Genomic DNA, 5,000 nt, shown 5'->3' with positions numbered 1-5,000 from the left:
GGTGGTCTCCCATCCAAGTACTAACCAGGCCAAACCCTGCTTAGCTTCCGAGATCAGACGAGATCGGGCGATCTCACGGTAGTGTGACCGTAAGCCATTGCAGAGCTCTCATCAAGACTACTTATGCAACTTCATCTATGTTGGGTTTCAGATAACAAACTAGTAATGTATAACAAGACCATGGTAATGGAAGCAAGAGGGGAAAAGCTTACAGCACCTGGTATTCCCAGGTGGTCTCCCATCCAAGTACTAACCAGGCCAAACCCTGCTTAGCTTCCGAGATCAGACGAGATCGGGCGTTCTCAGGGTAGTGTGACCACAAGCCATTGCAGAGCTCTCATCAAGACTACTTATGCAACTTCATCTATGTTGGGTTTCAGATAACAAACTAGTAATGTATAACAAGACCATGGTAATGGAAGCAAGAGGGGAAAAGCTTACAGCACCTGGTATTCCCAGGTGATCTCCCATCCAAGTACTAACCAGGCCAAACCCTGCTTAGCTTCCGAGATCAGGCGTTCTCAGGGTAGTGTGACCGTAAGCCATTGCAGAGCTCTCATCAAGACTACTTATGCAACTTCATCTATGTTGGGTTTCAGATAACAAACTAGTAATGTATAACAAGACCATGGTAATGGAAGCAAGAGGGGAAAAGCTTACAGCACCTGGTATTCCCAGGTGGTCTCCCATCCAAGTACTAACCAGGCCAAACCCTGCTTAGCTTCCGAGATCAGACGAGATCGGGCGATCTCACGGTAGTGTGACCGTAAGCCATTGCAGAGCTCTCATCAAGACTACTTATGCAACTTCATCTATGTTGGGTTTCAGATAACAAACTAGTAATGTATAACAAGACCATGGTAATGGAAGCAAGAGGGGAAAAGCTTACAGCACCTGGTATTCCCAGGTGGTCTCCCATCCAAGTACTAACCAGGCCAAACCCTGCTTAGCTTCCGAGATCAGACGAGATCGGGCGTTCTCAGGGTAGTGCGACCGTAAGCCATTGCAGAGCTCTCATCAAGACTACTTATGCAACTTCATCTATGTTGGGTTTCAGATAACAAACTAGTAATGTATAACAAGACCATGGTAATGGAAGCAAGAGGGGAAAAGCTTACAGCACCTGGTATTCCCAGGTGGTCTCCCATCCAAGTACTAACCAGGCCAAACCCTGCTTAGCTTCCGAGATCAGACGAGATCGGGCGTTCTCAGGGTAGTGCGACCGTAAGCCATTGCAGAGCTCTCATCAAGACTACTTATGCAACTTCATCTATGTTGGGTTTCAGATAACAAACTAGTAATGTATAACAAGACCATGGTAATGGAAGCAAGAGGGGAAAAGCTTACAGCACCTGGTATTCCCAGGTGGTCTCCCATCCAAGTACTAACCAGGCCAAACCCTGCTTAGCTTCCGAGATCAGACGAGATCGGGCGTTCTCAGGGTAGTGTGACCACAAGCCATTGCAGAGCTCTCATCAAGACTACTTATGCAACTTCATCTATGTTGGGTTTCAGATAACAAACTAGTAATGTATAACAAGACCATGGTAATGGAAGCAAGAGGGGAAAAGCTTACAGCACCTGGTATTCCCAGGTGATCTCCCATCCAAGTACTAACCAGGCCAAACCCTGCTTAGCTTCCGAGATCAGGCGTTCTCAGGGTAGTGTGACCGTAAGCCATTGCAGAGCTCTCATCAAGACTACTTATGCAACTTCATCTATGTTGGGTTTCAGATAACAAACTAGTAATGTATAACAAGACCATGGTAATGGAAGCAAGAGGGGAAAAGCTTACAGCACCTGGTATTCCCAGGTGGTCTCCCATCCAAGTACTAACCAGGCCAAACCCTGCTTAGCTTCCGAGATCAGACGAGATCGGGCGATCTCACGGTAGTGTGACCGTAAGCCATTGCAGAGCTCTCATCAAGACTACTTATGCAACTTCATCTATGTTGGGTTTCAGATAACAAACTAGTAATGTATAACAAGACCATGGTAATGGAAGCAAGAGGGGAAAAGCTTACAGCACCTGGTATTCCCAGGTGGTCTCCCATCCAAGTACTAACCAGGCCAAACCCTGCTTAGCTTCCGAGATCAGACGAGATCGGGCGTTCTCAGGGTAGTGTGACCACAAGCCATTGCAGAGCTCTCATCAAGACTACTTATGCAACTTCATCTATGTTGGGTTTCAGATAACAAACTAGTAATGTATAACAAGACCATGGTAATGGAAGCAAGAGGGGAAAAGCTTACAGCACCTGGTATTCCCAGGTGATCTCCCATCCAAGTACTAACCAGGCCAAACCCTGCTTAGCTTCCGAGATCAGGCGTTCTCAGGGTAGTGTGACCGTAAGCCATTGCAGAGCTCTCATCAAGACTACTTATGCAACTTCATCTATGTTGGGTTTCAGATAACAAACTAGTAATGTATAACAAGACCATGGTAATGGAAGCAAGAGGGGAAAAGCTTACAGCACCTGGTATTCCCAGGTGGTCTCCCATCCAAGTACTAACCAGGCCAAACCCTGCTTAGCTTCCGAGATCAGACGAGATCGGGCGATCTCACGGTAGTGTGACCGTAAGCCATTGCAGAGCTCTCATCAAGACTACTTATGCAACTTCATCTATGTTGGGTTTCAGATAACAAACTAGTAATGTATAACAAGACCATGGTAATGGAAGCAAGAGGGGAAAAGCTTACAGCACCTGGTATTCCCAGGTGGTCTCCCATCCAAGTACTAACCAGGCCAAACCCTGCTTAGCTTCCGAGATCAGACGAGATCGGGCGTTCTCAGGGTAGTGCGACCGTAAGCCATTGCAGAGCTCTCATCAAGACTACTTATGCAACTTCATCTATGTTGGGTTTCAGATAACAAACTAGTAATGTATAACAAGACCATGGTAATGGAAGCAAGAGGGGAAAAGCTTACAGCACCTGGTATTCCCAGGTGGTCTCCCATCCAAGTACTAACCAGGCCAAACCCTGCTTAGCTTCCGAGATCAGACGAGATCGGGCGTTCTCAGGGTAGTGTGACCGTAAGCCATTGCAGAGCTCTCATCAAGACTACTTATGCAACTTCATCTATGTTGGGTTTCAGATAACAAACTAGTAATGTATAACAAGACCATGGTAATGGAAGCAAGAGGGGAAAAGCTTACAGCAACTGGTATTCCCAGGTGGTCTCCCATCCAAGTACTAACCACGCCAAACCCTGCTTAGCTTCCGAGATCAGACGAGATCGGGCGTTCTCAGGGTAGTGTGACCGTAAGCCATTGCAGAGCTCTCATCAAGACTACTTATGCAACTTCATCTATGTTGGGTTTCAGATAACAAACTAGTAATTTATAACAAGACCATGGTAATGGAAGCAAGAGGGGAAAAGCTTACAGCACCTGGTATTCCCAGGTGGTCTCCCATCCAAGTACTAACCAGGCCAAACCCTGCTTAGCTTCCGAGATCAGACGAGATCGGGCGTTCTCAGGGTAGTGTGACCGTAAGCCATTGCAGAGCTCTCATCAAGACTACTTATGCAACTTCATCTATGTTGGGTTTCAGATAACAAACTAGTAATTTATAACAAGACCATGGTAATGGAAGCAAGAGGGGAAAAGCTTACAGCACCTGGTATTCCCAGGTGGTCTCCCATCCAAGTACTAACCAGGCCAAACCCTGCTTAGCTTCCGAGATCAGACGAGATCGGGCGTTCTCAGGGTAGTGTGACCGCAAGCCATTGCAGAGCTCTCATCAAGACTACTTATGCAACTTCATCTATGTTGGGTTTCAGATAACAAACTAGTAATGTATAACAAGACCATGGTAATGGAAGCAAGAGGGGAAAAGCTTACAGCACCTGGTATTCCCAGGTGGTCTCCCATCCAAGTACTAACCAGGCCAAACCTTGCTTAGCTTCCGAGATCAGACGAGATCGGGCGTTCTCAGGGTAGTGTGACCGTAAGCCATTGCAGAGCTCTCATCAAGACTACTTATGCAACTTCATCTATGTTGGGTTTCAGATAACAAACTAGTAATGTATAACAAGACCATGGTAATGGAAGCAAGAGGGGAAAAGCTTACAGCACCTGGTATTCCCAGGTGGTCTCCCATCCAAGTACTAACCAGGCCAAACCCTGCTTAGCTTCCGAGATCAGACGAGATCGGGCGATCTCACGGTAGTGTGACCGTAAGCCATTGCAGAGCTCTCATCAAGACTACTTATGCAACTTCATCTATGTTGGGTTTCAGATAACAAACTAGTAATGTATAACAAGACCATGGTAATGGAAGCAAGAGGGGAAAAGCTTACAGCACCTGGTATTCCCAGGTGGTCTCCCATCCAAGCACTAACCAGGCCAAACCCTGCTTAGCTTCCGAGATCAGACGAGATCGGGCGTTCTCAGGGTAGTGTGACCGTAAGCCATTGCAGAGCTCTCATCAAGACTACTTATGCAACTTCATCTATGTTGGGTTTCAGATAACAAACTAGTAATGTATAACAAGACCATGGTAATGGAAGCAAGAGGGGAAAAGCTTACAGCACCTGGTATTCCCAGGTGGTCTCCCATCCAAGTACTAACCAGGCCAAACCCTGCTTAGCTTCCGAGATCAGACGAGATCGGGCGTTCTCAGGGTAGTGTGACCGTAAGCCATTGCAGAGCTCTCATCAAGACTACTTATGCAACTTAATCTATGTTGGGTTTCAGATAACAAACTAGTAATGTATAAAAAGACCATGGTAATGGAAGCAAGAGGGGAAAAGCTTACAGCACCTGGTATTCCCAGGTGGTCTCCCATCCAAGTACTAACCAGGCCAAACCCTGCTTAGCTTCCGAGATCAGACGAGATCGGGCGTTCTCAGGGTAGTGTGACCGCAAGCCATTGCAGAGCTCTCATCAAGACTACTTATACAACTTCATCTATGTTGGGTTTCAGATAACAAACTAGTAATGTATAACAAGACCATGGTAATGGAAGCAAGAGGGGAAAAGCTTACAGCACCTGG

The 5,000-nt window shown here is 46.6% G+C and overlaps 20 non-coding genes and 3 pseudogenes across 20 annotated transcripts in view; all 23 read right to left on the bottom strand.

The window, feature by feature from the left end:
- LOC125798239 (5S ribosomal RNA) overlaps positions 1-95 on the bottom strand; it is a 119-nt gene extending 24 nt beyond the window's left edge. Inside the window, exon 1 of the ribosomal RNA XR_007437069.1 lies at positions 1-95. This exon is cut by the window's left edge and continues 24 nt beyond it. This is a non-coding gene — a ribosomal RNA (5S ribosomal RNA).
- Positions 96-205: 110 nt separating this feature from the next.
- LOC125798160 (5S ribosomal RNA) lies at positions 206-324 on the bottom strand. The gene has a single exon (XR_007436987.1). It is a non-coding gene; the product is annotated as a 5S ribosomal RNA (ribosomal RNA).
- Positions 325-434: 110 nt separating this feature from the next.
- Positions 435-543, bottom strand: LOC125798279 (5S ribosomal RNA; annotated as a pseudogene).
- A 110-nt stretch (positions 544-653) lies between these two features.
- On the bottom strand, positions 654-772 carry LOC125798238 (5S ribosomal RNA). Its single transcript, XR_007437068.1, has one exon. It is a non-coding gene; the product is annotated as a 5S ribosomal RNA (ribosomal RNA).
- Positions 773-882: 110 nt separating this feature from the next.
- LOC125798145 (5S ribosomal RNA) lies at positions 883-1,001 on the bottom strand. The gene has a single exon (XR_007436969.1). It is a non-coding gene; the product is annotated as a 5S ribosomal RNA (ribosomal RNA).
- Positions 1,002-1,111: 110 nt separating this feature from the next.
- Positions 1,112-1,230, bottom strand: LOC125798144 (5S ribosomal RNA). The gene has a single exon (XR_007436968.1). It is a non-coding gene; the product is annotated as a 5S ribosomal RNA (ribosomal RNA).
- Positions 1,231-1,340: 110 nt separating this feature from the next.
- LOC125798159 (5S ribosomal RNA) lies at positions 1,341-1,459 on the bottom strand. The gene has a single exon (XR_007436986.1). It is a non-coding gene; the product is annotated as a 5S ribosomal RNA (ribosomal RNA).
- Positions 1,460-1,569: 110 nt separating this feature from the next.
- LOC125798278 (5S ribosomal RNA) lies at positions 1,570-1,678 on the bottom strand (annotated as a pseudogene).
- A 110-nt stretch (positions 1,679-1,788) lies between these two features.
- LOC125798237 (5S ribosomal RNA) lies at positions 1,789-1,907 on the bottom strand. Its single transcript, XR_007437067.1, has one exon. It is a non-coding gene; the product is annotated as a 5S ribosomal RNA (ribosomal RNA).
- A 110-nt stretch (positions 1,908-2,017) lies between these two features.
- On the bottom strand, positions 2,018-2,136 carry LOC125798158 (5S ribosomal RNA). The gene has a single exon (XR_007436985.1). It is a non-coding gene; the product is annotated as a 5S ribosomal RNA (ribosomal RNA).
- Positions 2,137-2,246: 110 nt separating this feature from the next.
- Positions 2,247-2,355, bottom strand: LOC125798277 (5S ribosomal RNA; annotated as a pseudogene).
- Positions 2,356-2,465: 110 nt separating this feature from the next.
- On the bottom strand, positions 2,466-2,584 carry LOC125798236 (5S ribosomal RNA). The gene has a single exon (XR_007437066.1). It is a non-coding gene; the product is annotated as a 5S ribosomal RNA (ribosomal RNA).
- A 110-nt stretch (positions 2,585-2,694) lies between these two features.
- Positions 2,695-2,813, bottom strand: LOC125798143 (5S ribosomal RNA). Its single transcript, XR_007436967.1, has one exon. It is a non-coding gene; the product is annotated as a 5S ribosomal RNA (ribosomal RNA).
- Positions 2,814-2,923: 110 nt separating this feature from the next.
- Positions 2,924-3,042, bottom strand: LOC125797975 (5S ribosomal RNA). Its single transcript, XR_007436794.1, has one exon. It is a non-coding gene; the product is annotated as a 5S ribosomal RNA (ribosomal RNA).
- A 110-nt stretch (positions 3,043-3,152) lies between these two features.
- On the bottom strand, positions 3,153-3,271 carry LOC125798267 (5S ribosomal RNA). Its single transcript, XR_007437097.1, has one exon. It is a non-coding gene; the product is annotated as a 5S ribosomal RNA (ribosomal RNA).
- Positions 3,272-3,381: 110 nt separating this feature from the next.
- Positions 3,382-3,500, bottom strand: LOC125797974 (5S ribosomal RNA). Its single transcript, XR_007436793.1, has one exon. It is a non-coding gene; the product is annotated as a 5S ribosomal RNA (ribosomal RNA).
- Positions 3,501-3,610: 110 nt separating this feature from the next.
- On the bottom strand, positions 3,611-3,729 carry LOC125798109 (5S ribosomal RNA). The gene has a single exon (XR_007436926.1). It is a non-coding gene; the product is annotated as a 5S ribosomal RNA (ribosomal RNA).
- A 110-nt stretch (positions 3,730-3,839) lies between these two features.
- LOC125798169 (5S ribosomal RNA) lies at positions 3,840-3,958 on the bottom strand. Its single transcript, XR_007436998.1, has one exon. It is a non-coding gene; the product is annotated as a 5S ribosomal RNA (ribosomal RNA).
- Positions 3,959-4,068: 110 nt separating this feature from the next.
- Positions 4,069-4,187, bottom strand: LOC125798235 (5S ribosomal RNA). The gene has a single exon (XR_007437065.1). It is a non-coding gene; the product is annotated as a 5S ribosomal RNA (ribosomal RNA).
- Positions 4,188-4,297: 110 nt separating this feature from the next.
- LOC125798204 (5S ribosomal RNA) lies at positions 4,298-4,416 on the bottom strand. The gene has a single exon (XR_007437034.1). It is a non-coding gene; the product is annotated as a 5S ribosomal RNA (ribosomal RNA).
- Positions 4,417-4,526: 110 nt separating this feature from the next.
- On the bottom strand, positions 4,527-4,645 carry LOC125797973 (5S ribosomal RNA). The gene has a single exon (XR_007436792.1). It is a non-coding gene; the product is annotated as a 5S ribosomal RNA (ribosomal RNA).
- Positions 4,646-4,755: 110 nt separating this feature from the next.
- Positions 4,756-4,874, bottom strand: LOC125798108 (5S ribosomal RNA). Its single transcript, XR_007436925.1, has one exon. It is a non-coding gene; the product is annotated as a 5S ribosomal RNA (ribosomal RNA).
- A 110-nt stretch (positions 4,875-4,984) lies between these two features.
- Positions 4,985-5,000, bottom strand: part of LOC125797971 (5S ribosomal RNA) — a 119-nt gene continuing 103 nt past the window's right edge. The window contains exon 1 of the ribosomal RNA XR_007436790.1: positions 4,985-5,000. This exon is cut by the window's right edge and continues 103 nt beyond it. This is a non-coding gene — a ribosomal RNA (5S ribosomal RNA).

Source organism: Astyanax mexicanus, unplaced genomic scaffold (genome assembly GCF_023375975.1).
Source record: "Astyanax mexicanus isolate ESR-SI-001 unplaced genomic scaffold, AstMex3_surface scaffold_56, whole genome shotgun sequence".
Taxonomy (NCBI): Eukaryota; Metazoa; Chordata; class Actinopteri; order Characiformes; family Acestrorhamphidae; genus Astyanax; species Astyanax mexicanus.
This window is presented reverse-complemented; position numbering and strand designations above follow the sequence as displayed.